Source organism: Manihot esculenta, chromosome 4 (assembly GCF_001659605.2).
Source record: "Manihot esculenta cultivar AM560-2 chromosome 4, M.esculenta_v8, whole genome shotgun sequence".
In the NCBI taxonomy this organism is placed as follows: domain Eukaryota; kingdom Viridiplantae; phylum Streptophyta; class Magnoliopsida; order Malpighiales; family Euphorbiaceae; genus Manihot; species Manihot esculenta.
In genome coordinates this window covers 6,871,565-6,891,921 of record NC_035164.2, presented here as the reverse complement: position 1 = coordinate 6,891,921, position 20,357 = coordinate 6,871,565, and the positions used below count along the sequence as shown (strand labels likewise).

Genomic DNA, 20,357 nt, shown 5'->3' with positions numbered 1-20,357 from the left:
ATAAAATATTAACTATTAGTAATATATTAATAATAAATTTATAATAAATTTTAAAATTAATTATTAAATTTATAAATAATTTAATTAAATAACAGATTTAATTAATATAAAAATTTATAATGGATTAATGATTCCATTACTAAAATTTGAAGAATAATATCATATTTTTAATTTAAAATTTTATAAATTATTTTTAATTTAATAATAAAAGAAATTTATTATTGAATTCATTATTAATATAAAAATTAATAATAGATTAATGAATCCATTACTAAAATTTGTAATATAGCTTTTCTATTTTTATTTGTCCGCTCTTTTTCTCGTTCCTCAATTTTTCTTTTATTTTATTTTCTTCTTCTCGTTATTTAATTTTATTTTTTCTTTTATTCTCTTCGATTTTTTCTTTAATTTGTTTTCATTATCAATTTTTCCATTATCTTTTAATTTTTATTTTATTTTCTTCTATTTTCTCTCTTTTTCTTTCATTTTCTTTTATTTTTTCTTTCACTTTCTCTTATTTTTTATTCATTATACTTTCATTTGCTTTATCTTCTTTCGTATTAGCCAAACTTTTTTCTTTGGTTCTTTTCTATTTTGTTCTATTTTCTCTTTTGTTTTCTTCATTTTTCTCATATTTTCTTCCATTTTCTTTTTTTTTTTATCTTGTTTTATTCTTTTCTTTATATTTTTTATTTTTCTTTATTTTCTCTTCATTTTTATCATTAGTTTGTTCTCCTTATTTTCTCTTTTATATCTCATTTTCTTCTATTCTCTCACATTTTTTCATTTTCTTAAATTTTTCTCATAAATTTATAATAATTTTTTCATAAAATTAATAAAATTTAAAATATAAAAGTTAACCTTTAATGTAAAATATAATGATAAAATTAATAGTTCATCATAATTAAATTAATATTTAATATAAAATATAATAAAATAAATTTATAGTTTAATACAATTTTTTAATATTTTTTAAAAAATTAATAATCAAATATAATTTTAATATATTTTTTATTGTTTATTTTATTAAGTTAGTAACAGATTAACAAAAAATTTCTATCCATTACTAATTAGTAACGGATTTAATTTTCATATATATATATTAAAAATTTTATTAAATTAATAATAAATTATAAATTTATTATTAAATTTCATTATAAATTTATTACTAAATCCATTATAAAATTAATAATGAATTTTGAATCCGTAACTATAAGAACGAAACGAAGTTGCATTAGAAAAGAACCGAAGTTAATAATAAGGGAGGGATGTAAATTCATTAATAATTTATTACTAAACAAGTTAACAAAGGATTTGTTATTAATTAATAACCACTACAAAAAATGGATTATCAGCGACCGATTTAGCGACGGAAATTATTTCCGTCGAAGAAAAGAAAGTTAGCGACAGAATCAGCCATGGATCAGCGACGAATACTAATCATCTTTTTCATCCTATTTTTGGTTTCAGCCGCACTCTTCCTTTCCTCTCCTCTCCTCTCCTCTCCTCGGCGCTGCACTCTTCTCCTCTCAGAACACGCTGTCACCGCCATTGCCACCACCGCCGTTGCCGCTCGCCGCTGCCGCCATAACACAACTACAGGTTCGACAGATGGTTCGACCACATCGGATTCTTTTGGATACAGATGTTGATACTGATGATTTTTTTGCTCTTTTGTACATGTTGAAGCTTAACAGATCAGAATTTGAGTTGCAGGTTAGAAATTTTACATTTTTGAATCATGATTGACCATTGCAAGAAAGATTCAGTGACTGTAGTTATCATATTTGGCACAGGCAATTACTATCAATGCAAATCCATGGACTGATGCAGGGCATGCTGTGAACCAAATCTATGACATTCTTTACATGATGGGCCGCGACGATATAGCAGTTGGAGTGGGAGGCGAGGGTGGAATACTAGAAGATGGTACTATGATCCCAAATGTTGGTGGACATCTTCCATTAATTGAGCAGGTGAGTTCAAGCTAGCATCCTCTTTCAATTTAAGAAGAAGAAGAGGAGGAAGAAAATTGCATGCTTGATTACTAACATATTGCCAATGAGGAATTTTATTGATATCTATGGATATTGAATAGGGAAATTCAACAGCAGGAGGCTGCAGATACAGACAAGCTATTCCTGTAGGTCTTGGAGGAAAGCTAGACATTGATTCCAACTATGGCCTAAGGAAAGGTTTCCTACTGGAGATGTCTTTTGTGTCCTGCTCTTGGTCCATATCAGAATTTTCTGGGGAACGAAACCAGGAACTTTCTGGTTCTGCAATATGTTTGTCTGAGATGTATTGATGAGTACCCAAATCAGTCCGACTTAATTAAAATTTTGCTTTTGACAGACTGATCCATTATGGAATACCAGTCACCCTGGTGCCCCTGGATGCAACAAACACAATTCCTATAAATGAGGATTTTTTTTAAGACATTTGAGAACAGCCAGCATACATATGAGGCACAATATTGCTTCCAATCCTTGAAAATGGCTCGTGATACTTAGTTCGATGACCAATTTTATACGGTATTTTCTTTAAGAAGCTTCTTTGTCTCAATGTCTTATGTAAGTCCTATTCTCAAAAGTATAATCTAGTAAACATCTTGCAGAGCTATTTCATGTGGGATTCATTTACATCTGGTGTAGCAGTTTCTAGCCTGCGTAATTTGCATAACCAAAATGAAGAAAATGAGTTTGCTGAAATGGAGTATATGAACATTCTTTGATGGTTAGAATTAATTCTTTGATGGCAGTAGAGTTCCAAAGTTCAATCTAAAGAAAGGTGGAGTTCACAGTGGACATGTTCAGACAGGCCTCTGAGATCTATTCTGCATTGTGCAGAATGGGAAGGGAAGATGCCAGGTGACTAATTAAAACATAGACCTCTAAATGCTTGTTTTCTTTCTAAGCTTGTTAAGGTTGTAGTATGAAGATTTACCTAATGTTTTACATTCTTAAAAATTTTCATATATCTTGAACCTTTTGTTCCACATAATGATGACAGGATGGCTTCACAAAGGAGGTGACAGGCGCAGAGGGGTTTGTGATTTACTGCATTGTAAGTCCAACCCGCTGGGCGAATGCTGCAACTATAGACTTAGTTTGTGATTTACTGCATATGATGGGTCGTGATGTTATTCCAGTTGGTCTTGGAGATTCTGTATTTGCTGTCAAGTAGTCTGATCCAATCTTCTCAGTAAGTGGTGGATTTTTGGATTGTCAATTCAGGTCAGTGGACTTGTCAATTCAGAAATAGCTGTTAAGACCTCCTGGAAATATATTATCTTCAAAATGTCCCCAGTTAGCTACATTGCAGTGAATTTAATATATAAAACATTAAAAAATATAAAATTTTAATACTTTTGTTGGTGTTAATTATACTTCATAATCAAAATTGAAATCAAATTAAGACTGCTGATGTGGCGGTTGACATGACATGAATATTAATATTTTAATATTATATTAGAATTAAATTATACTAATATAAATAATGTATATTATTTACTAAGTTTATTTATTATAATATATAAAAAATAAATAAATAAATATATTAAGTTTTTATTTATTAAATAGTACTAATATAAATAATGCATTATATTTACTTAATTTATTTATTATAATATATAAAAATAAATAAATATATTAAATTTAACCATTATAAATAAATAAATAATACTAAAATAAATAATTTATTTGACCACTCGATTTTTTCTTTGACCACTGTAAATTAAATTTTTTAAATATTTCAAACAATAAAAAATATATAAAAATATTATTTAAAAATTATTTTTTATAAAACAAACGGAGGCTTAGATTGTTTTCATATTTTTTTAATCCTCTCCTTTTCCTTCTTTCATATCATATTTTTGTTATTGAACTTAAGTTATAATTTATAAACGTCATGTGTGTCAGCAGATTTTGTCTATTTATTTTTCAGTTATGATTTTTGTCTTGATTAAATAAGATATTGAATATGAGATATTTATTTCGTAATAATAGTATAATTTTAATACTTTTTCGTCCTATAATTTTTATTTATTTTATCTTTTTATACATATTAAGAAATATAATTTTTTATTTACTTTTTAATTATATAAATTTTAAATATATTAAATTTTATTAAATATTAAAAAATATTTTTCATTGCAGGATGTGTATGTTGTTGGAGGACACATTAGCAGCAGCAATTTAGACAAGGGAAATGTGTTGACCATCCATTCTAATGAATATACAGAAATGAACATGTTTCTTGATCCCTTGCTGCAAAGACAGTTTTTGAGTCACCCCCAAATATCAACGCCCAACGCAAAACAAATTCATTTTCTAAGATCCTGCAAAAGCTGAGGAAGACAAACAGTACACTAGAGGCGTCGTTTGCCCTCCATTTTCTGTCAAGGCTTTATCGTTGCAACAAACTCATCACAGATATAATCATTGAAGAACCAAAAAAAATTTTCACCGCATAACACGACTGCAGAACTTCTCCATCAGATAATTCGATAAATTGATATATTAATTTTAGATTTATTTTAAATTTTATGAATATTGTTAAGTATTATGAACATGAATTATAATTTTATTATGAATGATGTTTGATTTATATTAAATATGATTTTTAATTATAAATTATTTAATTACATAGGAAATATCTAAATAAAAGCAAAAAATTATTTTTTTTATCGAATTTTACGGATTAGCAATGGATTTATAAGAAATTTTTGTTAAAAATGTAATAATATTGCAACGGATTTCCAACAGAAATTTTCTATCGCTAATTATCTGTTGAAATAGATTAGCGACGGATTAATTGGGAACAATTGTAAACTCAATTGTAAACTCAATTTGATATTAAGATCAGAAATTGAAAATTTATATATAATAATGCGCTTTAAAAATATTTTATGCACATGATATTCCCATTGAAGATCTGAAATTTAAATTACCAAAAAATTGTATAATTTACCCCTTACATTTTCACTTAAAGTCAAATTACCCTTCAACTGTATTTTTATCATATTTATCATTTTAATATTAAAATTCGTAATAAAAATTAAATTATTCTACCATTTAAAAGTTTAAAGGTTAAAGAGATTAGATAAAAAATAAAATAAAATTAAGGATAAAACACTTTTTTTTTATAAAAAAGTGAACGAGAAAATTATAAATTTAATTTTTAAATTTTATACCCATAACATGACATTCAAAACTGATAAATTCAAGGTTAAAAACATTTATATTATTAAAAGAAAAAAAAAAAAGAAAAAAAGGATGTGAATGTTGATCCTTTCTTGCCTTATCGTGTGGGTGTATATATTGATGGATTGAAATGGCTCACCAAGTCTCCATTTTCTTCTTTATTTCCAACGCAGAAGATGAGAATTTTCATTCTCAGCTGGAGATTGCTGTGGGATTAGAATCGAACCCAGACGCCATTTTTTCTGCAACTGAAGGAAAGCAACAGTCTTGAGATAACCAAGAAGCTGCATTATTGCTCCAAGGAGACTCCATAACCACCAACAGAAGATACAGGCAAACAAATACAAAGATTGCAGAAGAAACACACATCTCCTCTGAGAAACTTGAAGCCACCATTTCCATTGACATGTATAGAGAGAGAGAACTGAAGATGAGAGAAAATGGAAATCCTTACTTGTTAATTATAGGAGAAAATGAGAAGGGGAAGTTCAATGTATGAAGAAAGATTATTAACAGTGAAAAAAGAAGAGATGGGATTTTTCCAAATTCATGTAATGGAGCATGTGGGTGATGGTCTTGAGAATCCATTGAATGTCACATGCAAGTGGGGTCCATGTGTGGGAGATTGCTTGATTCTTTGTATAAATAATTGTTATTTGTTTTTCTCCATATTCATGCATGGCTGCTCCTGTTTATTACATGGTCTTATCAGTTGTTTGGTGGTTTTTGATTTGCTGTTGGTTGCTGCAATCAGATTCTTCTGTTATAATTTGGAGCAGACAGTGACACAATAACACTTATTTACAAAGATGGGATTCACACTTGGTCAAAAATTAGGCACTTCTCCATTAATGTCCTGCCTAGAGATATTCTAGGCTCAACGTACCTCTCTCAGATAACCTTAGGGTTATTCTGCACGAGAATATGCAACAACATTAAGGTTATTCTGCTAAGTTTGGAATTCTAAGATAAGTGGTATTCAGTTCAAATTAAAAAAATTAATCGAATTGAATTAATTTAAAATTTTAATTTAATTTTTTATTTATTTCGATTCGGTTTGATTTTTAATTTTAAAAATTTCAATTATTTTGATTTTTAATTTTAAAAATTTCAATTATTTTGATTTAGTTCGATAATAGTATATTATTTTCAATAATACTATTTTCAATAATATAGAGAGATTAGATTATATTAAGGTTAAAATATTCCAATTAAATTTTAAAATATTAAAAATAAAGTGTAAAAAATAAAAATTTATTAAAAATTTAAATTGATCAAACCGAATTAAACCGGTTCGATTTAATTTGATTTCTGATCAAAATCGAATTGATTCAATTTTTATAAATACCAAAATTTCAATTTTAAATTTATTCGATTCAGTTCGATTTTGAACTAAACTGAGCGAATGCTAACCCTAAATTCTTCACCACTTTATCCCACCAAAACAATATGATATTTTTTAAATAAATAGAAAAGAAAATTTACCCACTTAATGTTTAATCTTAATTATTAGTACAAAATTTTTAATTTTATATTTATTGTCCTAAACTTTTTTTAGTGAAATATAGCCTTACTTTAAATTTAATATCTGAAATTAATATTTTACACATATAGCACGCATGCTTTTTAAAATTGAATTTAAAATTTACATTCTCAAATATTATTTCTAAATTCAAAAATTAAAAGTTCGTTAATGACATTTTGAAAATATTGATTAATTTTTTTGTCATGTTTATATTATTGATATTATTAAAAAGAGAGGTCAATGTATACGTATAGTTAAGTGAATATTATATATCACATATATTAGCTTACATATACATATGCATAATTTAATTTTGCTATATGTTATTTTCTGTTTATTTTTATGTATATTGAGATTATCATAATATATAAGTTTTGAACAGTCAATTGAATTTTATTTAAAAAAAATTAATTCTATATATATATATAATTTATTTTGTATTATGAAAATTTTAATTATATAGAATATTTTCATTAGGATTAAAAATTTTAAATTTATATTAATTCTAAATTTAATAGATAATTTTTAGATTATTGATTAGAAAATAAATTATTTATATAGTATCTATACTGAAATAAATAAAAAAGAAAACAACAAGAATTGGATACTAATTAAGCCTTAAACGACGAATTATGACATTGCCTCGACCGGTTGGAGAGTCGAAACAAGGCAACCCCATGTGACTTTGTGTCTCCATAATAGAAAGGTCCCAATGTAATAATTGAATAAAATAAATTAAAAAAATTCTGCTAGCCTTTTCTTAAATATTTTTTGTGGTGCGTTCTCCGGATTATATATATATATATATAAATTGTGAGTATTTCGATCTACTGAAATAAAATCAATGTAATCCAAAAATGGTACTGTGTTGTAATTAGTTAAACCTGAAAAAAATGTGAGATGGTTGGCACCTATAACAAACACTCCGACACTCAAGTCAGTAAATCGAGAGGTAAAAATAAGGAATTGCTTAGAACTTAAGAGTAGTTGTATAAGAATTGTGTTTTTTTATATTTGTTATTGTAACTTTTATACTGTAAGAAGATGGAGTTAAATATAGAAATGATGTGGTTGGCTCGTTGATAGAGAATTTTATCGATTAATTAATCGAAGATCCCATAATTACAAGCGTAACGAGAGTCTGCTGAATTGTGCCTGCTAATCATAACTTTATGTGAAGACTCGACCTTTTCAGGAGAGGGCGAGTCTTAATGAAGGATAAAGTTGACCTCTTCAGGAGAGGACGGTCTTGATGAAGAACCAAACATTACAGTATTTGGGTCTTCCTCTCCACGAGTAGGATCGTGTGCCGATTTAGCAAACCCTTACCACATGACCTTGTATTTTGGTGACAGCTCATGATTTATTTTAGGCGAATATTGTGTAATATTAGAAATCCTCCACAGGTCTTTGATTTTTTAGATTCGAAAGTGACAGTTGTTTTCATGATCTGGAGCTTGTGGCTCGTTTAGATTGACCTTTTATACTCGCATCGGTTTGCCTGTTCTTGTCCATAAATGACAATTACCTTATGGCTATAAACAATAACCAAACTTAACACCGGTCATGACTTGAGAATCTTATTAATCAAGACTGACACCCGGTTGTTAGCCTAGTGGGTATCCTCCTAGTAGCCTGATCGTGAAAAATGTGTCACGTTTCTGAAGTGTAAATCATACTGGTTGTCCTGAGCCTTAATTCAGTCTATCAAACTAAGTCAGCTTCTATTTGAGCTGAGCACGTGCTGTCCTTGCTTTTTTCTTGCTTTTTCTTGTCAATCAGCTCGGTCCAAGATTTTGCTCAGCGCCTGGATAAAATTGATTCGAACGATATAGTAATACCTTGGTGAGTTTCCGGACTTTCTTCTTGCTCCAACTACCCCTAGTGAGCTTCCAGGCATTTTTTCGTCCCAACCAGCCCTGACGAGCATCCAATCATTTTCCAGCTCTATTGAGCTTATGGGTATTTTATAGCTGTGACGAGCTTCCAAGTATTTTTCAGCCCTAACGAGCTTCCGAGTATTTTCCAGTTGTGACAAGCTTTCGAATATTTTCCATCCATGACGAGCTTCCGGTCATTTTCCTCCTTGCAGTCTTCACTCGCACACTTAGCAGCCTATCTTGCCTTCGCCAATCGTCAAAAAATCTCGCTCGCCTACAATGGACCTCCTTCCTTCAAAAAGTTTTAGATTTCTAGGATTGATTGTAAGAGCAGTATTAAATGCCTTTGAAACTTCTTGTGAAACGGGACTAACACTCGGTTGGTCGGCCTAGCGTATACTTGCTTTGTGACCTGGCATCAAATGCTTTAAAACTTTTTACAAAATGGGACTAACATCCAGTTGGTTAGTCTGGCGTATACCCGCCTTGTGGCCTGACATTAAATATTTACCTTATAAATTTTTTATGAAATAGGACTAACACCCGGTTAGTCAGCCTGGCATCAATTACCTTAGAAACTTTTTGTGAAATGGGACTAACACCCGGTTGGTCGACTTGGCGAATACCCGCCTTGTGGCCTGACATTAAATATCTTAGAAACTTTTTGTAAAATGGGACTAACACCCGATTGGTTGGCTTGGCATATACCCGCCTTATTGCCTGGCATCAAATGGCTTAGAAACTTTTATAAAACGAAACTAACACCCTGTTAGTTGACCTGGCATAGACTCGCCTTGTGGCCTGATATTAAATGCCTTAGAAACTTTTTGTGAAACGGGACTAACACCCAGTTAATCGCCCTGGTATATACCCGTCTTGTGGCCTGGCATCCAATACCTTAGAAATTTTTTGTGAAACGAGACTAACAACCGGTTGGTCGGCCTGGCGTATACCTGCCTTGTGGCTTGGCATCAAATGCCTTATCTTTTGATGACAGCTCATGGCTTACTTTGGGCGAGTATTGTGTAATATCAGAAATCCTCCCGCTGGTCTTTGATTCTTTAGATTCGAAGGTGACGGTTGTCTTTATGATCTAGAGCACATGGTTCGTTTAGATTGGTCTTTTATACTTGTTTTGCTTTGCCTACTCCTGCTCATAAATGACCATCGTCTTATGGCTATAAATAATAAATCAAACTTAATCACCCGATCATGTCTTGAGAATTTTATTAATCAAGTCTGACACCTGATCATTGGCCTGGTGAATACTCTCCTGGTGGCCTTGTCATGAAATATGTTACGATCTTGAAGTGTAAATCATACTGACTGTTCTGAGTGGAACCGTGCTGTCTTAGTTTAGTCCGTCGAATTAAGTTAGCTTCTAGTTGGGCTGAGCAGGCGTTGTCGAAGGAGGATGGAGAAATAATAATCAAGATGGAAATGTTGTAGAGACCAATAATTTGAGTGACTTTATTTGCTGGTACTATAAGAAATCTAGTCATACGAGGAGATATTGTAAGAAGTTATAGAATAAAAGTTGGAGGACTCCAATTGTTAATGTTGCTACATCCAGCTCCACTTCTGGGAATACTGTCACTATCTCGATTAATGAATATGCTCAGTATTAGTACCTACTTAAAAAGTCCACTTTAATCACTACTATTACTGAAACAAGTAAACATGCCTTACTTCCTCCTTAAAAAGTCCACTTTAATGGTGCCACGAATCAAATGATAAGTAATCCCTATACATTTTCTAGTTTTCAATCACATAGGATACCTTCTTTTGTAACTATAATTGATCAGTCACAATATAATATTGATGATTTTGGAACTGTTAAGCTTACTCCTTATATTACTTTATTATCAGTGTTAAGTTTATCCAATCTTATCTTTAATTTAATCTCTATGAGTAAACTTAACAAATACCTAAATTATTGTGTCTCTTTCTTCCCTAATCATTGTCTTTCTTAGGATTTTATGATGAAGAAAATTATTGATAAAAGACATGTTAGTTGCCGTTCTGGTGTAATCTCTTCATTTGAATCACATTGCCGACTAAGACATTCTTCCTTACTAATTTTGAGAAAGCCATGCCCCCAGTTTCATGATGTACCTTCACTGGAATTTAAGTCTTGTCATTTTGCAAAATACCATTGCATCGTGCTCGGTCTTAGAATCAAGAAAAGAGCTTCTTTTGTGATGGGGCAAAACACTTCAATATTATTATTGGGTTTGCTCGTGACATTTTATATTTTCATCAAGACCCAAGATTAGGAATCACCCATAGAGATTTAAAGAGTATTAACATTTTATTAGATGCTGAGATGAACCCAAAAATTTCAGAACTGGGCATGGCAAGAATATTCAAAAGTGACCAAATTCAAAATATGGCAAATAGAGTGATTGGGACATGATAAGCACAACCATAATAAATATTATTCAGATGCTCTTATTTCTTGACAATAACATAAATATACTAATCTTCAAATTTTCTTACGCAGCAAGTATATGTTACCAGAGTATGTTGTATTTGGAAAATTTTCAATAAAATTTGATGTGTTCAGTTTTGGGGTGATACTATTACAGATTATAAGTGGAAAGAGGAGCAATGGCTTTAACCAAGAGGATTCATCCTTGAGCTTGATAAGAAATGTATCTTACAAACTTTGCTTCCATAACTTGAAGCCATACAATTGATTCATCGCTGGAAGAGTCCTGTAATCCTTATGAAGTGTTGAGATGCATTCAAATCAGACTCTTATGCATACAAGAAGATCTAATGGGCAGACCTACAATGTCAGAAGTTGTTCTAATGTTGAGTAGTGACATAACTCTTCCTTTCTCCTAAACAACTTGCTTTCATTTTCAGGACATCTTCCAACACTAGCAACTCTAGAGTATGAGAAGGATCTAGTTCTAAAAATGAATTGTCAATTACAGCAGTTATAACAAGACAGTTTTTGTATTTTTGCACCATGAATCATATGATGATATATAAAGAATATATATTGTACGATCATATCAATATGATTTTTCTTTTTTTTTTTGCGATTTAACCATATAAAATTAAGTGCATTAAAGGGTTTTAATAGAAAAAGTTTTATCATAGGATTGTGCTTTGAAATAGGAAATAGTGTAAGGAAATCAGCTGAATTGGAAATGCAGACTTTGAAAGCCATGGCTATATTCCCTACCACAACCTGGTCAATGCTTCCAGGATCAAATACTCGTCATTTAGCATTTCTATTTTCACTATAGGAGAACATTTTCCACAAGTCTCATAAGTCTACAAGACTCATAAGTCAAAATAAAAAAATAGTTAATATATTTAAGATAATTAAGTATTTACAAAATACCGTCTCAATTCATCCTATTTCATCAGATTCGAGTTAATACCGTCTCAATTCATCCTATTTTATAAATTTAGGATGTGTTCTTAAAGATGAATTGAATATGGACAATTCCTAAGATTTTTTTTTTAAAATAAAAATTCATTTTTTGATTTCTTTCATCTATTTTATTGAATCAATGGTATATCTATTCACACTATCAATAATTGAGCCGGATATTGAGCCGGATATTTTCTTTTCTTCTGTTATGTTCTGAGTGGCTGGAGAGCCATTGAAAATACATGGGGAATCAAAAGTTGCATGTCCAAACACTCGTCAAAGTACTAAATAGTAGAGCCGAAAGATTGATGGATTGAAATGCCAAGCACAACACCTCTAAATGAGGAGAATTTTCACTGTCATATGGAAATTGCTGTACAATTGGAATCCAACCATAGATGTCATTTTTTCTACAACTAAAGAAAATCAATTCAACTGCAATAGTTATCCAAGATTGCTTAAGCAAAAGACTTCAAAATAAAGATTGGTAGGGGCCGCGCGTACGCAGCCCCCTCTACCACAAATTATGACGTAGGCTCTCCCAACTTGGGGAGACCTTAGACCAGCACCCCTCCAAAGTGCAATGGAAGTCACTAACCTAGGCCATGAGTCTGCTTGATCACCCATTGACCCCGTCCAGGTAAGTATGTTTTATGTTGCTTCACGTTTCTTATTTATAATTACTACATTTTAACTTTCCGTTCTATTAGTTCGATGTGGGATTTTGGCTTTCCTTCAGTTTTTAACTTGGGCTTCATTTTTATGCCCTTCTGTTCTGTTTCTTCTTACATCTGAATCTCCAAGTTGACGACAAGACTGATGGTTCTGTGCTTTAGTTTGATTGTTTCGTGAGAAGTAATGAGAGCCATAGCCCATATCAATAGAAACATATGTTTTCAGTTGATTGATATATACATATTACCTCTTTTTTGTTGAATTTCACAGGAGAAAAAGCTAATTTTCATTAAAAAGAAAATACATTTCAAATCTTTTTACATAAATTTTGAAACAAGATTTAGCCACATTAATCATGGTTTTGTTCATTTTTCACATAAATATACATCTTCATTAATGATGCAGCTACCTAGCCAAGCACAACACTTATCAAAGAGATTTTTCATTCTCAACTGGTACTTGCTATGGAATTGAAATCAACCACAGATTGCTCCAAGGAGACTCCATAGCCCCCAAAGAGAAGATGCACCATTATCAATAGGAATTTAAACTTAAGATTGGTAGGGGCTGCGCGAACGCAAGCCCCCTCTGCCACAAATTATGACGTAGGCTCTCCCAGCTTGGGGAGACCTTAGACCAGCACCCCTCCTAATGTGCAATGGAGATCACTGACCTAGGCCATGAGCCTTGCTGATCACCCATTGACCCCGTCCAGGTAAGTATGTTTGATAATGCCTCACTCTTCTTATTTGTATGTACTACATTTTAACTCTCCCTTCTACTTTTTCAATGTGGGATTTCAGCTAACCTTCAAATTTTTTACTTGGGCTTCATTTTTATTCCCCTTTCTGTGCTATTTCTTCATAATCTAAACCTTCATCATGTTGATGACAATGATGACTGTGATTCTGTTTGATCTTTCATGAGAGTTTTGGGAAACCATAGTCCATATCAATAAAAAAAACATGTTTCAGTTGAGTCATATCTGCATGATACTTCTTTGCTCTCGAGTTTCACAGGAGAAAAGCTGACGATAAAGGAAAAAGTCTCATCGAGTATAATCACCTTCCTTCCTACCGCTAGAATAAATGACATATGAGAAGCAAGCTATGGAAGCCTCTATATCTGTAAAAAGCATTGACAACCATCAAGAAAAAGGAAAGAAAAAACCATTCACAGCCAAAGAAACCTCCATTTATAAGTTAATGATAAATTATAATATAATTTTTAAAGTTTTATATTAATAAAAGATATAATCCTTTAATTAAATTTTGTATTAAAAGGAAATATATATTATATTTATCATCTATAATAACAAATATGTTATATGTAATAAATATAAAAAAAATTTATTACTTAAAATATCACATAAAAAATATTATATATTAAAATATTTAGTTAATCACTAAAAAATTATATATTTTTTATTTGATTACAATTACACTCTATATATTTTTTTATCAGTTAAATTTTTACTTTTTAAAATTGCTCTAATTATATTCTATTATTATTTAAAATTTAATTAAAATATTTTAATTTTAATAATCTAATTTCTCTAAATTATTAAAAATAATATACTATTTTCACGGTTCGATTTTTTTTCAGATTAAAATCAAATCAAATTAAAATAATCGAAAATTTTAAAATTAAAAGTCAAATTAGACTAAAATAAATAAAAAATCGAATTAAATAAATATAAATATTTATATAAATATAAATTTCACATAAATATTTAATTAAATAAATTATAATATATTTTATCACTATTTTGTTTTCAACTTAATTATTTATATATTTTGTAATTAATAAAAATTTTATAAACTAAACTTTTTAATATATCTCAAAATCAGTTTTTTGTTTTGTTTATTTTTCAATTTAATTTAATTTACTTACAATTTTATATGATAAATTTTTAAGATTTGATAATTCATTTTCTGAATTTGTGTCGTTATAGATTTTAAGTACTGTTGCGATATTATTTTAAAAAATAAAAAATAATGATTTTTTTATTAAAAAATAATTATATTTATCATGTCTACTTTAATAAATTAAAAGTGAATAATTATTTTAATTAATTTAAATTAAATTCATTATATGGAAAATAAATTATAGTTATGAATTAGAACAAACTTAGACATTTTCTTTAATTAAATTAATTATTGGCTAAACTCTATCGATATGTATGATTAATTTTTTAAATAGTGAAAAAGTGTAAATTTTTTTATTTTCTAGAGGCCCTATCATTACAATACTTATAACCTATAATAATATAAAAAATAATACTTATCGATATAAAAAAATATTTGAAAATGACTTACTGAATTTTAAAAATGTGTATTTTAAATTATAAGTAAATTGAATTTAAAAATTAATTTTAAATATATTTATTAAGAAAAAAAAATTTAAAAATATTTATTAAAATTGGCAAAGTTATAGATTTTTTATAATTATTTTCTTTGAATTATATTAAAATATTAATTACGTATAGTCTATGATATGTTAATGTAATATTTTTATTATATTTAAAAGTTCAATTTAACAATAAAATATAAATAAATTTAAATGTTTAATATAAGGTATATTAATTAAAATTTTTAGTTTAGAGATATCTAGTAACAACGGTAAAAATTGAAGTTTTTATTTGTTATTATTCTAAATTAAAAGCAAAATTAAATTTAGATTTAAACCAAAACCCTTAAAAAATTGCATAATATACTTATTCTCTTCTATTTCTTCTTTCTACTTAAAAAATTGCGACTAAGATTTCTAAGAATAGTAAATTTTGAGCCAAGTTATATAAATCTAATATACATATTTTAGTCTGTCCTCAGTTTGCTATAAGAAAAAGAGTTTTTTAGCGAAGAAATTATTTGATTGATCGTATCTGAAGGAATTATTTGAATTTAAAATTTGATAAGGGCCGCGCGAACGCAGGCCCCCACTGCCACAAATTATGACGTAGGCTCTCCCAACTTTGGGAGACCTTAGATCAGCACCCTTCCTAATGTGCAATGGAAGTCACTGACCTAGGCCATAGGCCTTCTGGATCACCCATTGACCCCGTCCAGGTAAGTATGTTTAACAATATCTCACCCTTCTTATTTATATGCACTATATTTTAACTCTCCCTTCTATTTTTTCAATGTGGGATTTCGGTAAACCTTCAGCTTGTGACTTGGGCTTAATTTTTATTCACCTTTCTGTTCTATTTCTTCTTTATCTGAACCTTCATGTTGATTTCAATGATGATTCTGTTATTCAGTGTGATTGTTTCATGAGAAGTTTTGGAACCATAGCCCATATCACTACAAACATATATATGTTTTCACTTGATTGATATCTACACAGTACGACGTCGTTTCTTGTTGAGTTTTTACTGGAGAAGCTGATTTTACTTGAAAAATCAATATCTTAAGGTATTATTATTGCCCTCATTATGTTACAGCAGAGTTAAAGCAACATATCTCCATAATATAATAAAGCCTATAAGCCTACAACTAGCAAAATAATTTTAGACTACTAAATAAGAACTTTGGATAAACTGAAATTGAAGAAAAGAAGAAGAGAGAAGTTAAAATCTTTGATTTATACAAATTCTCATGTTTTTATAGTAAGGGTTAATTGTCATTAGGTTCTTGTGTTTTATCAAAATCAACTACTTTGTTCTTATTTATTGATCACTTAGTTAAAACATTTTGCCATTTCGTAAAATCAAATCTGCAAATAAAATATCAGTCGACTTAGCATTGGTCGGAAATATGTTATCAACTTTTTTGGAATTTGTCTCTTCAAACATGTTGCTAGGGCTGCTAATCAGGTGGCTAACTTCTCATCTGAGGATGCTTGCTTACCTATTGGCCAGGTTTTGAGGAGCTTCCTTCCCATTTACAGTACTTTGTTGCTTCTGATGTACAGTTTGCTTCAGTTTCTAAATAATGAAATAGCAAAATTTAGCCATGTATATATTAATGAATCAATATTGCTTTCCAAAACTTCATTTTTATTTATTTTCTTCTTTTTTACCCCCAATGCAGCTAGCTAGCCAAACACAACTAAGAAACATGAGAATTTTTATATGAGAATCTTCAATGTCAACTGGTATTTGCTATGCAAGGAACACCAGGAGAGATACAGACAAACAAATAGAGACTGCAGAAGAAAGAAGATTGAAACTCCATAATGTAAGCAGAAATCAAGTTCAATGGTGTCATCTAAGATAATACTCATTGGAAGGAATTTAGATTGAAAATTGGCAGGGGCCGCGCGAACGCAGGCCCCATCTATCACAAATTATGACGTAGGCTCTCCCACAATGGGGAGACCTTGAATGCTTATAATATATATAAATAATATATATTAAAATATTTTATTGAATGCTTATATTCAATATTATAAATTATTTGTATATTTTTTATATTTAAAAACTTTATTTTTTATTAATAATATGCTAAATAAAATAAAATATTATATGTTTTAAATAATAAAATTTTATTTTTTTAATATTTTAAATTTTTATTAATAATTTATAATATCATATAAAAGTAAAAATAGAGAGTAAATAATGAAATTTAAAAAAATGTTATTGTAATAAAAATATATATTTAAAAAGTATTTTATTAATCAAATAAACCTTTACCTACTATATTATAATTTATCATTAACTTTTTTAAAAATCAATTTAGTTTTCGTTGCTATAATGGTGACAAATTAAAAAAATTTGACTTTACAATTCAAAATTTAAACAATTGGATATAAATATGAATTATTATAAATATTTAGATTTTTTTATTCAATAATATTGATTATGAATTTCCAACATAATTAACTATGAATATATTTCATTGTTATATGTTATTACTTTTTAATCTCTAAATTTTAATATAATTAATAAATTAATTTTTATATTTTTAAAATTGAACACTTAAATTACTATATAATCAGTTCAAATGAAAAGTTTTTACATCTATAATTTTATTAGTAAATCGATTAAAAGGATAATAAATATTTCAAATACCTAAAATACTCTCATGAACACTTAAATTTTTTCCGTATAGGTGAGAATTTTATATTGTGTAACATCCAACCGGATATGCATACTATATGCCACATTTTTAACTCATCATATAAGCCCTTATTAGGCTACATGTCATGACACATGGACATATCGTAACAAATGCGTTATCTCAAATTTACCCACCACATCATACAAAAACAGAAAAAGGCAATAGTTATCCTCTAGAAATATAAAACCATACTACCTAACGTGTAACACTGAAACTATAAACAATGAATTACAAAAAGTAGACGAACAAAGAACCTACTCTACATGTGACAGATATAAATAAATTTTCTCCAATGAATCTAGAGTCTAAGCTCTAATGTCAACTTTATCACGATCCAACATCGTGGGCTGGAACGGTACTAGTACTTGAACCGACATAAGGCCCCTAAAGCCCGTAATAAGTCTCAAATCATATCAACTCAAAATTTAGCCCAAAAGAAAAGTCCAAAAATTAAGAAATTAAATGAACAGAGTTCTGCCATAAACTGAACATACCAACAGAGAGAAAACTCACCCGATCTGCATGGGAATAAAACTCAACACTTTGGCGAGCTCAACTTACCTCACAATACACAACATTTTCAAATTATCAAATAATAATAATAACACCATAGGGAGCTTTGCTCTCCAACTGAAATCGAATATCACAAGAAAATATTAATTGAAATAAGATTTTTACAACCTAAAGGATACCCTCAATAGTCATTGCGGAGTTTTAAAGTTAAATTTTCAAATATTAAAATATAATAAAAATGTAGATAACTCTACGAGAAAGAATTTATAAGTCGACTCTCAAAAAAATATATTTGTCCTCTGAAAAAAAAATATTTGAACAGGGTTAGCATTGAGAATTCTTCTCAATATGTATGGACATTAATTATAATCATAAATTCTATAACTATCTAATACTAATGTAATCCTACTGATGAAAATGGATCAATCAATTAGTCACACAATCTTTGCACAAGGGGATAAATTGGAACTACTCACACACTCATCCAAAAATAAATATTGGAAGCCAACCTTATATCTTGGCTCTCTCTCAATCCAATACGTTTATTTAAACAATTCTGCAGAAGTCAGCGAAATATAGCGTCGTACCTACCTTGCAGTGGCAAGAGTCAGTAAAATATAGCGTCGTACTTACTCGTCTATCCATCTTCTTGGGAGCCAGCGAAAAAATCTACATCCATACATCCATCTATGTTTACATATATAAAAGTTTCAACTTATCTCGAAGGCAGTACAATACAAAATAAAATAATGTAAAGAGTAAATGATGCTCTTAACATATCAACTAGGTACATACTATAACTGATGCATGAGCATTTTAAATAAATATAAATATTATTGAATTTATAAGGATAATTAATATTCAACTCAAAAAATAAAGTGAATCATCACCTAACAGTCTTGCTGAGAAGAAGATAGTTGATTCAGATTACCTATATAAAGTTATCACTAAATTATCAAAGACAGACTATAAGCAAATAAATAAACTGATAAAGACATTCTAAGCTTATGACGAAATTTCGGTAGAGTTTTTCTATACTTTGGACCTAACCTCCCTCCAAATAAACTCAATACATCCATCTCTACAAGCACAATGGCCTTAGGCCCACAAAAAAAAAAAATATTATTCATCTGATACTTATCAAAACTATCCAAATACTGCGTCCTATAAACTTTTGCTTACGTGCCTTAACATTTTTACGATCCGATAAAATACTAAAAGCCCTTTAAAAATTCTACCAATATTCTCTAGAGTTCTCAATAATAATACCTTATTATAACAATTGATTTTACTCGATTATATCCTACCTAAGATATTTAATAATATATCAACCTAAACATTGGCATTATAGTAAGATGATAATTTTGAGTTTAGGCTTACTAAAGCCAATTCTGACACCTAAAATGCATTTGAAACGTCTGAAAATAGTGGAAAAGACTATAATTGTGATCTTTTTTGGAGGTTAGTCCCGGAACACACACGTTCGGACTAAAATTGCAATCTCGGGCACCGGTAGAATTGCTCCAAAACAAAGTTATCTACATGAAGCCCATAGCACCACAAGTAAAAATATAATTTTATTTTATCAAAAACACAACTCTAAGGGTCTGAAAACTCACAACCAAGCTTATGGGTCTCTAAAATTTTTCAGTATCAAAAAATTATAAATTGGTGTCTACACGAAGCTCTCGACGAGTATAACATGCTGGTGGTGGCTTCAAATTTTCGATAGGATATCTGAGGTGGGAGAAATTTTAGAGAGAAGTTACAAGGGCCATAAACTTTGAATACTTAGTACGTACAAACCAAATAACGATATTAAAAAATCTTGGTATCTATGCAAAGGTTATGAGAAGAGGAATTTAAAGAGACCAATTTTGCTTGAAATGGTAGCCGAGAGAGGGAGAAATTGAAAAGAGAGACAATAAAGAGAAGAAGAAAAAAAAAAAAAAAAAAAAAAAGAAAATGGAGAAGAGAAGGGCGTTGTGCAACAGGGAAAAAAGCTAGGATTGGTCTAGTTGGATTGGTTGAATTTGATCGATTTGATATAATCGGTCTGACTTTTTTTTTCAATTCAAAATTTTACTTTTATTTTTTTATCTCTAT

General features: G+C 29.4%; 3 non-coding genes and 2 pseudogenes across 3 annotated transcripts; 1 reads left to right on the top strand and 4 right to left on the bottom strand.

Moving 5' to 3' along the window:
• Positions 1–1,495: 1,495 nt before the first annotated feature.
• Positions 1,496–3,439, top strand: LOC110613679 (annotated as a pseudogene).
• A 9,049-nt stretch (positions 3,440–12,488) lies between these two features.
• LOC122723587 lies at positions 12,489–12,648 on the bottom strand. Its single transcript, XR_006350574.1, has one exon. It is a non-coding gene; the product is annotated as a U1 spliceosomal RNA (small nuclear RNA).
• A 587-nt stretch (positions 12,649–13,235) lies between these two features.
• LOC122723598 lies at positions 13,236–13,398 on the bottom strand. Its single transcript, XR_006350585.1, has one exon. It is a non-coding gene; the product is annotated as a U1 spliceosomal RNA (small nuclear RNA).
• A 2,190-nt stretch (positions 13,399–15,588) lies between these two features.
• On the bottom strand, positions 15,589–15,751 carry LOC122723606. Its single transcript, XR_006350592.1, has one exon. It is a non-coding gene; the product is annotated as a U1 spliceosomal RNA (small nuclear RNA).
• Positions 15,752–16,927: 1,176 nt separating this feature from the next.
• LOC122723607 lies at positions 16,928–17,074 on the bottom strand (annotated as a pseudogene).
• Between the last annotated feature and the right edge of the window lie 3,283 nt (positions 17,075–20,357).